This window comes from Delphinapterus leucas, chromosome 17 (assembly GCF_059928025.1).
Source record: "Delphinapterus leucas isolate spDelLeu-1000000601 "Yukka" chromosome 17, BTC_Dleu_Yukka2, whole genome shotgun sequence".
Classification (NCBI taxonomy): Eukaryota; Metazoa; Chordata; class Mammalia; order Artiodactyla; family Monodontidae; genus Delphinapterus; species Delphinapterus leucas.
In genome coordinates this window covers 20,196,908-20,210,547 of record NC_143145.1, presented here as the reverse complement: position 1 = coordinate 20,210,547, position 13,640 = coordinate 20,196,908, and the positions used below count along the sequence as shown (strand labels likewise).

Genomic DNA, 13,640 nt, shown 5'->3' with positions numbered 1-13,640 from the left:
TTAAAAAATCTTTATTTTTTATAGTTGTACCTTATCACCAAGGCAGTGAGTTTATGTTTACTTTGGATTCCAACGAAGGGATGATGAAAAAGCTACTCTTTAAAAAAGACCATGACCCTTGATAAAGATGACATTTTCTCCTCAAAGCATTAAGACACTGACATTCTTAAATTGTGAGTAATGGGAGAGAAGTTGGGTTGCACTGTTGTTGTTTTTACCTTTCCTTATGGGGTTTCTACTTGAAGGAGCTCAGAGTCTATTGCACACAGAAAGTTAACTACTGGTTAGGTATTTTACCAAGTTCTACCTGAAAAACAGAAAGTCATTTCCACCTGTGGGGCTCGGCCTCCCCGGCTAGAACACAGCTCTGCTGCTTGGAAACTGACCAGACCGCCCCCCCAACCCCCCACCACATGGCTCCCCAGCAATTTCCTGACATCCTTGTGGTCTTGTTATTTAACACAAACAAAAAGAAATCTTTCAAAACCCCAAAGCATGGTAATCAACACTCTGTACAATGTTGATTGTATCAATATGCCGACACTGATACTCAATCTCTCCAGTTGAATAAAGAACCAGAAGCCACTTATCTTTAAGATTAAACAAAAGTGTTCACCTCCCCTCTCTTACTTCCCCAAAGTCCTCAATTATGAAGAAAGAAAAAGGAAAAAAAAAAAAAGCACAAACGGACACTCTGCCGAACTTACTTGGGGTGGGAAAAAAAGATAATTCCTCAAAGCCCATAGGGGCCAGGCTGATGAAAATCAGGGACTTCCTCACCTCTCTTAAAAAGCAAACCAGAACTCTGGTGTTTGCCCTGAAACCTTTCAGCTCTGGCTGAAGCTTTGAGGGGTGGCGGCCATGGCACGGCCTTGCAGCCGTCTCTGCAGTCCACGCAAGCTGAGGCTGATGGAACCATGCGTCAGTGGTTCTGTTCCTGCTTTTCTGATGGGTCCCTGAGGGGCTTCTGAGTAGCTGTGCCCGGCCTTCCACAGCTCTGATGGGACGTCCCTCCCCTTCCCCTCTGCATGCCAAGGTTAAGACCTGAGCACGGGGAGGGCGCCTCTTCAGGGTGGGTGGTTTGCAGCCCCCTGCGCTATCCTGGGCTCCTCTGAAGCATGTTTCCCTGAAGCCTGTCGTTCCATTGCGTTATGGGTGTGAACAGCGGCTCCACACAGACAAAATGATGTTTCTGATAAAAAGAATGTGCTACCCAGGAGGCATAACCAGTATTTAATTTGCTGCCCGTGTTTGATAGACTGTGAGCTCCTCAAGGGCAGGGACCACATCTCATTTGTCTTTGTAACCTTGGTGACTAACACACGTTCACTTGTTCATTCATTTACTCCACAACTATTTACTAAGAGCAAGAGGTACCAGACGAGAAAGGCACAGGCCTCCACAAAGAATTACATGTTTCTTCTGCCCCACAGGTTGGACTGCCATGGAATCCATATACTTTCTAATATGTTACAAGCGACAAAAATACACACTCCAAATAAATAATACAAGAGCAGAGCTATCTTCCTCCTAGGCTCACAGAATGTCAAAGATGAATGGGACCTGCTTTTATAGATAAGGAAGGAGGAGCTGACCAATCCCTGATTTTACGCTCTTGTCACCTTGAGCAAGGTGGTCTGTGGAAGATAAAGCACTTCACGTAGACATTTCCATTGCTCCCTGCAGCCCTCCTGCCCTCAGAACCCAATTTTTCATATATATATATATATATATATATATATATTTTTTTTTTAGTATTCTAATTTTCAAAAGTTCACATAATTCAAGGGTCTCCAGACAGGCTTAAATACGGACTGTGAACCCACATACCTACAGGAGTCAAAATGTAAAACAATTTGAGAAAGTAAAGCCAGGGGAGAGAATGGAGGTCAGAACAGAGCAAACTAGAAACACATGCTCTTGTTTCAGTTCTCTAGACCGAACTGATGGCTTAAAGCAAGGATTTTTCCTTTGCTTATGCTTTTGTTGGATGGGAATTCATGAAGAGCTCAGCTGGGTGGCCCATCTTTGACCCATGGGATGTCCCGTCACGGGGATGGGGGATGCATTTCCAAGATGCCTTCCTCAGTCACGTGTCTGGCACCCAGGTGCTCCTTGACCTTTGTCTTTCTCCCTATGATGTGTCTTCTAGGGCGTCTTCTTGTGGCTTGGGCCTCCCACAGCCTGGTGAGCTCAGAGCAGTTGCACTTGTTATATGGTGGTGCACCTCCTTGAACAAGTGTCTCAAGAGACAGGAAGTAGATGCTGCCAGTTTCTGCCCCATTATACTGGTCAGAGCAGTCACTCAGCCTTCTAGGGGAGGATACCCAGACACCACCTCTCCATAGGAGGAATGTTAAAGAACTTACAAATGTCTTTAGTGTGCCCTAGTCTGTTTCAAAGACCAGCCACTGGATATCAGGTTGTTGCATTGGGGGACTGTGGTCCCATATGAAATATTTAAAAAAATTTCAGTAGAAGATGGAATAAATATTTTAAAATGTTGGCAATTAAGTCAAATTTTCTGAAAAACTCTGTGTGTCAAACACGCACATTTGCAGATTCTGGCCATGCCCACCAGTGTGGCGAGCTTAATGCACTAAACAAAATTCTTAGAAAGGAGTTCTAGGAAAATACTGACATGTATTTTCTGCCTACAACGGAAAATGAAGATCTTAAGAGCGTTTTTCCATCTTTGACAACAGAATTTTACTGAAAACACACCAGTAGGTAAATGACGGATCTTTCTATTTAACTCTATCATGGCCCACAAGAGAAAACTGAATGTCTCCTATTCTGAGAATTCCCTTCTCCCATTTCTATCTTGGCCGAATCACAGTTTGATGAAATATATGGTGATTTCCATTTGACTGAGAACTAGAAACACAAGATGGCGATACTGACTTCATGCCCCAAAGGAAAACAAAGAGAAGCCCAGAAACTAAATAAAAAGTCACTGACATAAACAGTCTCATCTCCACATTAGTACTTTTTAAACTTTAGTGACCGAATCACCTTCTGAGTCAGAAGAACTAGGGGATGTCCCGAGACTCAGCATTTTGAATCAAAACTCTAGATGATTCTGATGTAGGTGGCCCCTACACTACATTGCTGGTACTCCATTACAGGGGCAGGTTTTTGAGAGAGAGCAAAACTGGGCACAGCTAAAGTATGAATCATGCCTCCTTTTATGATTTGGTGGCCATGGTAGTAACGGAACTGGGCTCCATCTGCCGACTCAGTGAAGAAGATGGGCTAGGAGTAGCAGATCGGGTTTCTAAGCCTGGTTTTGCATCAGCTGGTTGACTGAGCTCAGGGAAGTCATCCCCCTTCCCATGGCCTCCATTTCCTCTCCTGTATGATGAGAAGGAGCGACCCGGGGAATAACAATGGCCAGCACAACTACCCACAGCCCAGGCCTGAGGTGAAGCCCAATCACACGGGCCACCTTGCTCTCCGCTCTGCCCTGGCCTCCCATGTACTCAGCCACGTCCAACAGAATGGAGCTGACACCTGGGGTAAGATCAGTTCTGTAACCCTGGCAGAGGATCCCTGTGGCCTCCTCCTGCTTGGGAGGCACATTACAGTTTGGGAGGGAAAATCAGGTGAAAAAGAAACCGTGAAAGGTAGTTTTGGAGGAATGAGAAGAGTTTTAGGGGCAGGAATTGTCCAGAAATAGAAACGTGCAATCTGAGAAAGGTGGAGGTGGGCGTGGGGAGCAAAGAGCCTGCCAGCCAGTCTTAGGCCCATCCTGGCTCTCACCGTGATGGAGGTCTAGGGGTAGCTGCCTTTAGCAAATCCCAGCAGCTATACTGCAGGACAGCTGGCTTCAGGAAGGGCAGGGCTGGGATAAGGGTGGGCAAAATTGTGGGTCGACACATACACGAACCTGGGAGTGAGGGTCTCCCTTACATTTTGCACCAGGCTCCTCATTTGCCTCACCCTAGTCCCAGCCCTGAAGAGGCTGCATTAGGGCGCTGGAGTTACAAGCTTGCTGTGAAGTTGTCACCTCTACCACAGACCCCCTGGGGCAGAGTGGGAATGGGTCTTGTAGAAGGGGAAATGCAGACAGATCAGCCCAGACTCCGCCAGGACTTCCAAGGATTTGATTTACTGAAGGGCGTTTGGTGTTAAGGGGAAAGGCTTCGGGTCTGTGTTGGGTTAGCTGTGCAACTTTGGTCAAGTTACTTAACCTCTTTAAGTCTCAGTTTTAAAAATCTTTCAAGGGGCTTCCCTGGTGGTGCAGTGGTTAAGAATCTGCCTGCCAATGCAGGCGACACAGGTTTGAGCCCTGGTCCAGGAAGATCCCACATGCTGCGGAGCAACTAAGCCCGTGTGCCACACCTACCGGGCCTGAGCTCTAGAGCCCGCGAGCCACAACTACTGAGCCCACGTGCCACAACTACTGAAGCCCGTGCGCCTAGAGCCCACGCTCCACAACAAGAGAAGCCACCGCAACGAGAAGGTCCCGCTTGCTGCAACTGGAGAAAGCCCGCGCACAGCAACGAAGACCTAACACAGCCAAAAATAAATAAATAGATAAATTTATAAAAAAATAAAAATAAAATCTTTCAAATGAGAGTAAGATCACCTACTCGGCAGGGATGCTGTGAAAATGGAGACTGCATACATGGCACCTGGCACACTGTATTCCATCATGATGTGGAAAGTCTTCCCTTTTTTCCAGCCTCCATTCCACATTGAGTGACTGTCAGGAAACACAACAAACTAGGGACAGCAACCTTCATGCCAAAAATGGATGTGGAAATGCACGTCCTTGGGCAGAGGAAGCCTGGCAGGTCTTGACACGCATTGTTGACTTTCTGAGTCTCTACTGCTTTCTCTTTTAACTCCTCCCATCTTGCTGAGGCTGGACCTGATGGAAGGTGGACGGTGCAATGCCAGGATCTTGCCCACCAGGAAAAATCTCCCAGTCCTGCTCTGAGGCCAAAGTTCCAGGAAAAACCACGACAAACTCTTGTGTCACAGGCCTGCTTAGTGAGAATTATAGCTAGTATGTACTTACAGGATTAGCATGTTCTTGGCCCTGTGCTAGGCTATGAACATTACCCACCTCAGCCCTTACCACTCGGTCGGACAGATATGACTACTCCCAGTTTACAGGTGAGGAAATAGAGACGAATACGGCTCTTGACTGTAGAAATGGGCTAGGAACTGAGCCTTTTCCTGAGTTCTTAACCACTATTTACTATTGAAGATTCATCACTCTGGAAATGCAGAAAACCCAAGAAGAGTTCATTATTCTCAGACTGTCAAGAGATGCAGAGAGGAATTAGCACTCGCGTGTGAAAAATAGTATAACACTGCGAAGCAGCTCAGACAGACAGCGAGCTCCTTGGGGGCAGGGACTCCTCTTAGTAGGAGCTCAACCACTGTGGGTTTGGATGTATAAGCAGGTAAAATAATCATGTATGCTACAGACAGAGATCCTGTTGGGAATTCAAGGTCCAGGGAGGTCCACAGTGGTGCAGTGGAGGAGGCCAGTTTCATGGAGGACAGAGTAAGACCTGAGCTGGGATTTGGAGAGGTCAAAAAGAGCAAAAAGGATACAAGCAACACATAAAGAAACACATAAACGGAGGCAGGATCCAGCACGAGCCTAGGGTATTGAGACCATGAGGATGACGAACTGTTTAGTAACTTGGAAAGTAGCCAGCTAAACCAACTAATAACTGGCCGGTTCTTGGTATAAGACTGTATGTTATCTGGAAACAGGACAACCATGGCTGTGAGAACAAGGTCAAAGGCAAACAATGCAGGCTGGTCCAGACATACAATGTAGGGAAGTGAGCTGGAGCAGTCTGGGCTGCAGGAAGTACACCCATGGCAGAGGATATGCAAATATAACTTAGAGCAGCTGTGAAAAACACGAGGAGGACAAGTCAGCCATGAAGAATGTGCAGGAGGAAGACCAGGGAAGGGGCTGGAAGGGACACACACTGGGGCTGATCGCCCTCTTCATCTGGTTTTTCATGCACCAGGGCAGCCTACCTGCTCTCAGGAGACGCCTGGTGCATCTGTTTATTCTCTACAGTGAACTTAAGGAAGTCGTATTTACTAAGGGATAAGCCACAGGCTCGGCCGTGAGGCTCAAAAAGCTCCCTTTAGTAGAGTTGTCTAACTAGATATATGAAAAATTTCCTATGCACATATATAATTTTATATAATACATTTTCATACAAATGCTAATATAATGTAATATAAATTTATATAAATAATTTCATCCTGGGCTAAAGAGCTAAGTCTAAAAAAATGGAAGAACATGAAAGATGGTTCTATCTTGAAGCTATTGGTTCCATCCTTATCCTTGCCACCCAACCGTGCCAAAAGTGTGATGAAATAGTGCCAGCCAGTTCTGCTCTGTCACTGTTTAATTAATCTGTGTATTCCCACCAGGAAGGAAATGATTACTTGGTAATGACCTCCACATGGGCCTCAGGAACCCTAACGTTTTCCACCAAGAAGCCCAGAGTGGTGATGTTGGGTGATCTCTGCCTCTAACTTGTGGGACTGAAGCTCGTCCTTGCCCACACTGTACGCTGTAGAACCCCAGTGAGCCACATGACATTAAAAGGCATCACGAAGAAGAGGGTTTTCTGGTGGTGACAGGGGTCCTAAAGAACATCCCAGGTTTGCTGATTCACTGGGGGGACCAACAGGACTCAGCATATAGCTGTGCTCACAGCTAAGGTTTATCACATCACAGCAAAAGGATGCAGAGCAAGATCTGCAAAGAGAAAGGCCCCTGGGGTGGAGTCTGGAGGAAACCAGGCACTAGCTTCCGAGCATCCTCTCCCCTTGGAGTCACACAGGATGCTTTCAATTCCTCCAGCCATGAATTGTGAAACATGTGTGAAATGCTCTCTACCAGGGAAGCTCATTAGAGGCTCACCGCCTAAGGTTTTTTTATCAGGGGCTGGTCACACAGGCATCCTTGGCTCGGCAGGTACCAAATTTCTAGATTCCCGGAAAGAAAGCAAGTGTTGAACATAAATGATATTCTTTGGACAAACGGTTTAGGCACGTGGGCCCTTCTGATCGGGGGATGGTGGGGACTCTTCTGAAATCCAGTAGGGGCCAACCTCACAAGCAGGACCTTCTAAGAAAAAGAAAAGCAGTCTCAGTCCTGTTATGCTAATTTTTTCCCATACAACAGTCTATTAAGTCTAGAAAACTGTGTGCCACGGCCACCTTTGGGAGATTAATATACACATTAGCACATGAAAGTCTTTGAGAAGTACTATAGTGTAAAAGACTGTTTTAAAACTTTAACCAACACTTCCCAACCCTATTTGATCATTATCCTTAAAAAAAATACAGTACTTATCACATCCTTTTGGATACTAGCATTCTGCAGAATATGGTTTGGGAAATCCTGGGCTAAGTGTGTGAACTTGCATTACTTCTCTGGCCTCAGCTTTCACCAGCTATTAAACACACTAATAACAACAGCCGGCACTTACACTGCTCTTACTGCGTGTAAAGGGTTTTTTATACAATAACTCAATCAAATAAGAGGTTGGACAAGGTAGCCTCTAAGCAGGGTAAAGCGGCACAGTTGGGGGAAACAGTGGACACTGAATTACTCAATGAGATCTTTCCTGGCTTTGCCAGTTACCGGCTGTATGACAAGTTCCTTAACCTTGGTGTGCCTTGGTTTCCTTATCTGTGAAATGAGAAAGTCCTTAATACACAGGAAGTGCTACACATGGGCTTGTTGATATATATATTTGTTTAAGTAAATGAAGTTCTTTCCAGCTCAAGCAGTCTAGATCCTTTGCTCTATGCCACGAACCACGGACGGGCACAGACAACAGACTCTTGTGGCTTCAGAGACTAAGGGATGGGACAGTAGGATGAGGGTGGCCTGAGGAAACCAGAAGGGTCCCAGGTGGAGCTTGTTCCAGGTCCTAGGGAGCCGTGACACCCAAGGCCCGTCAAAGACAAGGCCCACGCCAGGGATTAGACACAGACCATCACCGGCCAAGAGGCGCTATTTCCTTGGAGTCTAGGACTGAGGCCAACAACTGTAAATAGAGCAAGACTCTGAACAGCCTTCAATTAAACCTGGTGATTTTATCCATATGGTTGAAGACAGGCACCTTGCAAGAAAATCCCCGCTGAATCAAGACTCAGACAGATCTACGTGGTAGAAAAAAGAACAGGGAAGGATGCTAAATTGAAAACTGACAAACTGTCACCAAGAAAAAGCCAATTTTTAATATGCCTCAACATTTCTTCTTTCTCCCTTCTCAAGCTATCTTCAGTTGAGGAATGTTCTGTAGAACTGAATAATCCTTCATTGAGATATATAGAGAGTTAGCTGTGTCACTCTGGAACGTGAAGGACAGTGATACATTTTGCAGTGAGTCGGTAGACACAGGTGGGTATAGAGAGTGTGGGGGGAGAAGACCCCTCAGTGCACTTGGGTGTGCTAAGACTGTTGCCTAAATAAAGAACTGTGCAAGGCCTTGGTAAAGAAATCAGATTATTATCTCTCTGAGGCAATCCTAGGTCTGTCATACCCCTGATTGTTTTCACAGGTAATTCCTTGTGGCCCTTTTCCTAGGACTCATCTCTTTTTTGAAGTCAGAATCTAGAACATTCCATATACTTTCACTGTGCCATCCATGCCTCTCCATCCCTAACTAACACTGAGCTGAGTGCTTGCCTCACCATACAGGTTCAAGAAACATGTGTTGAATAAACGAAGCCATTCGTTCACAGATCCTTCTGTTTTAAATATCCAACGTCTGCCTCCTTACCTAGCAATACCTGATGTGTCAAAGCCTATTTCTGTATCCTGCCTGCCTCATTCGGGCAGGCAGTACCGTTTTGGAGAGAACTAGCACTTTGTGGGTAATAATAAGAGTGACCACTGTAGGAGCCTTTGTTTCAGGTGCTACTCTAGCATCTTTACATGTATCAACTCTTTATACAATCACCTATCAGGTAGGTCCTTTTACGCCCTTGCTTTTACAGGTGCAGGGCGATGAAGCCCAAAGGTGAAAGGAACGTGCCCAAGCTTCCAGAGCTAGGATGTGCAGATGCCTCTTCTCCAGCTGCCTCAGTCACAGCCTCATAGTATTGAGTATTTAGCATCCTGCTGTGGCTTATGGTCTAACCATTCACGGGTCCACACCAGCGCTAGCCTGGGAGCTAGCCTGGGATGCAGCAGGGGTGTTCCTCACATAATTCCTCAAACAATCCATAGAACAGGTTGAAAAACCTACAACAACGCAACTCAAACACTGAAAAAATAAAGCCAAGGGTTTTGTGGTCAGACAGATCTGGGTTGAGTTCCAAATTCTAACCTTGTCACCTTGGCCATGTCATTTCTGTCTCTTAGAGTATCAGTTTTCTCTCCATAAAATGGGAATTGTGAAACCTATTTGATGGTGCTTGTGAGAATTAAATGAGTTAAAGAACGTGAAGTGTTTATTCGAGTGCCTAGCACAGAGCTTAATTAACACCGATACTCATCTAAAGGTTCACTTGATAACCATACAGCCTAAGATTTGCCTGAAGTCTAGTGGGCGCTCTACATTATGTTTCAACTTGGGGATCCAATGCAATGGGACCCACACAGAAAGGCTAATTGTATTCTGTTTGCCTCAGAATGGATCTTCTTACTTCCAGGATGCAAGCTTTGTAAAACAGGCATAAGTTGGTGTCTAGATTTGTAAACGTGGTACCAAAGTAGCCATATTCACTATGGGAAAGCTGCCTGCCTCTTATGAGCTAGCCCTTCCGTGTTTTATTTTTCTTGCTGTCATTCCTAGTTCTGATATTTTAATCACATCCCATCATCTCCTTGACATCTCTCTGTGAAAATCTCTTATGTCAAGAACATAACCTGTTCTTTCCTGCCACGTAGGAAAGAAGTCTTCAAAGCTCACTTTTTCCCCTCTGGCTTCATCTGCATGAGCTATATGCTTCTTCCTCTAAATATTAATGCAAAAAAAAGATTTTAATTTGGTAACTTTATATCCCTGTCGTTGATTAAGTACAATGAAGGCATCAACCACATAACAACTGTGGTCAACAACTTTTAGGGTGTCTGTATGCCTCACAATGACCCCAAGGGATATCTCTGGACAGTGAGGGAGACACATTACAGCCCTGCTGCTGGCTGTTGTTGACTGGATCAAAGCCGGGCCAATCAGAGTTCCTGTCCAGAGAATAAGGAATTGGGTTGGGAAAGGGCAGAAAATAATTGGGAGCAGAAAGGTGAGAAACTGAGAGCACTTGGGAGAGTTCTGAGGGCTCTGGCCACAGTCAGTGAACTCAAAAGGGGTCAGACAACACCTGCCATTCTGTGGCTTGAGTTGTAGAGATACTGTATAGAAAATGAAGTAGCTAGAAAAGGAGAAACGAGAGGTCCTGCTGCCTTTTTGCTCTGAAGCCCTGTCAAAGACTTCTTCCCTATGTGTATCAGGAACACCTCACCAAGCCCTGTTGTTTTGAAGAAGCCAACTTCAGCTTTCTTTTTTTCCGGTTGTGCTGGGTCTCAGTTGCTGCAGGCGGGCTCCTTACTTGCGGCTCCAAGCCTCCTTAGTTGTGGCTCGCCAGCTCCTTAGTTGTGGCACATGGGAACCTTAGTTGTGGCATGCATGTGGGATCTAGTTCCCTGACCAGGGATCGAACCTGGGCCTCCTGCGTTGGGACCGCAAAGTCTTATCCACTGCACCACCAAGAAGTCCCCAGCTTTCTGTTCTTTGAAACCACAAGAATCCTAAATCACCTAATGGCAAAAGTGACTACAATTTGGGTTATGAACGATAATCCTTATGTGCATTCAAAACTGCACATTTACGAACTGCTTATTATTATCAACATCTACTACAAGCAAGTACTAGAGCAAAGCTGCTGAAGCAGCCATCCGAAGAACTAATAATTGGGTAGCAGCTGGAGGTTAAAAAGCAAGCCAGGGAGAGGGAGTGGATTTCCTGAAATGATGACTAATATGAGAAGTCATCAGATCACTGGCGATGATTCCATTTACAAGAGTCCATCAAGGTCGGATGATTATAGATCAGGAGGACAGTAGTGGGGAGTGTTTTCTTATCAGGAAAGAATAAAACAATGAAACAGATGAATTGCTGTTTTCCAGATGAAGATTACAAGAGCACAAAATACTGGCTCTGCTCAGGTGGTTCCGAAAAAGAAATGGCTACTGTCTCCGTGGTTCCTAAGAAATATGCTTCACTCTTACAGATGCCAATAAAGCATTATGCAACTGTCAATTTAATAAGGAAGTACCACCGAAGATTCCTATTTAACAGAGGCCAAATGTAATAGACAATGGGGAAAGGTGGGGACCTGAACTAACTAACCATGTTTGAGGAACTAACCATGTTTGAGGAAATAATTGAGGCAATAAAAAGATTAATAGGAAATCAGGCCATTCTCCAGGACCTAAGGGTTTCTCAGTGGCATGTTTTAAAAGAAGAGCATTTTATTAACTCATCCCATTTTTAATACACTAAGAAATGTAACTGAGGTCCCTGTCATCACTGCAGAAATGGGTACTGTATATAGTGAGACTCAAGTTAACTGCAGAGCTAGTGAATGACTGATAAAAAAGACATGGTCACATACTGCTCTCTGCTCAGTGTAGCCCCGCAGATATCTCAAGAACAGAACATTGTTCCAGATCAGAAAAATACAGTAATTAAGTTGCTTTAGAAAATCTGGAAAACCGAGGAGAGTGCAAATAAGAAAATAAAAAGCACGCTCAAACCACCATCCAGAGATACCACTGTTAAAATATTGGTGTATTTCTTTCCAGTTTTCTTTTTTTTCCCTGTAAGTATGAATAATACACATTTACATGTTTACTGAATACACTAAAAATAACGTTTTAAACTTCCTGTATATGCTATTTTCATATTCTTTGCTTAATGTCTAGTGAGAATTTTCTCTAGTCATTGCATATAATTTCAATGCTGCACCACATTCAACTGTATGGTTTTTTCATAATTTAACCAACATATTATCTATATAGTTCCCACTTTACCATTTGCTATGGACTAAATATCTGTATTGTCCCCAAAGTCATATGCTGAAGCTCTAATCCCCAATGTGAAGGTATTAGGAAGTGGGGCCTTTGGGAGGAAATTAGGTCATGAGGGTGGAGCCCTCAGGAATGGGATTAGTTCCCTTATAACATGAAACATGAGAGAGCTTGCTTTCTCCTTCTCTCTCCCAGCTATACTATTGCTACCCGCCCCCCCCACCCCCCGCCGCCAAATCATGCAAGGACACAGCAAGGAAGCAACTGTCTGCAAACCAGGAGGAGAGTTCTCACCAGGAACGGAATCAGCTAGCATCTTGGTCTTGGACTTCCCAGCCTCCAGAATTGTGAGAAATAAATTTCTGTTGTTTATGTCACCCAGCCTATGGTATTTTTGTTTTAGCAGCACTAACTAAGACACTACTTTTTTAAATGTTAAGAAAAAGAGAGTTGTTTATTTCTATCTCCTTTCCCTGCCCCTTCTCCATGATGCATTCTCGCCTTTTTCTGTCCAGCTCTGATGGGAGGCTGACTCCTGTGGACTGCGTTACCTGTGATCTCATGCCATCTTGCTTCTGGCTGCCTTTCTCTAGTGAGAGGCACCAGCAGGAGGCAGCAGGCAAGAGGTTTCACTATTCTCTCGTTCTCTCCCTGCTTGGACTGGATGGTTCTGCACAGCCTACACCTCTCTGCTACTGTGTCTCCAGGCAGCTAACCCCTCTCCCATGGCTCCGGCTCTCCACAGACTCCATGGATACAGTCCCTCGCTTTGCTCCCTCTGGCTTCTGCTGTTGTTAGCCTCTGGGTGACTAAACAACCCTTGTGGGCTCCTTTAACCTCTGCTATGTAATCGCTTCTTAATTACCTTTAGATTCTCATCGGATTTGTATTGAAAGTTTCGATGAACACCTGGTACACTATAACTCTATGGAATTCATTTATTCATAAAAAGCATAACAAAATCAATACTATGCAACCCTATTCCAAATATGGGAGGTTTAGTGCAGGTAAAATACTCATACCAAACTTGTGAAATAGAGGAATGGTCTAGACTCTAGAAACTTCTTCCCTGACACTTTCAGAAAGTCTCACTCATCTAATTACCCTCAGTGCTCTTCCCTCTGTAATGTTCACAAAGTGCACACTTTCCCCTTCCTCAAAGCCTCTGTTCATGCTGTTACCCTAGATGGAGTGGTCCTCCAGTTTCCTCCCTACTTCTAAGATCAGGCTGCAGTCCTACCTCCTTCCTGAGTTCTTGGAGCCCACAGCCATCTCTCCTTAGAAATACTGGAGCTGCATCGTCCATTATGGTAGCCAGTAGCCACATATGGCTGATTAAATGTAAATTAAAATGAAATTAGAAACTCAGCCCCTGAGTCACACTAACCACATTTCAAGCATTCAATAGCCACAGGTGGTCAGTGGCTACTGTACTGAGCAGTGCAGAGCTAGAATATTTCCATCATTTCAGAAAGTTCCACTGGACAGAGCTGTCCTAGAGCACCTAATTATGTACGATTCCAATGAGTATCAAATCACAAATACTCTTGTATAATAGTTCTCCAGTTGCAGAGTCAATGAAAAACAAGGAAGAGTCTTCGTT

The 13,640-nt window shown here is 44.8% G+C and overlaps 1 protein-coding gene and 1 pseudogene across 1 annotated transcript in view; both read right to left on the bottom strand.

The window, feature by feature from the left end:
- Positions 1-919, bottom strand: part of LOC111165209 (zinc finger C2HC domain-containing protein 1A-like) — a 50,437-nt pseudogene extending 49,518 nt beyond the window's left edge.
- SAMD12 (sterile alpha motif domain containing 12) overlaps positions 1-13,640 on the bottom strand; it is a 412,832-nt gene that overhangs the window by 140,472 nt on the left and 258,720 nt on the right. The gene's annotated exons all lie outside the window — the stretch shown is intronic.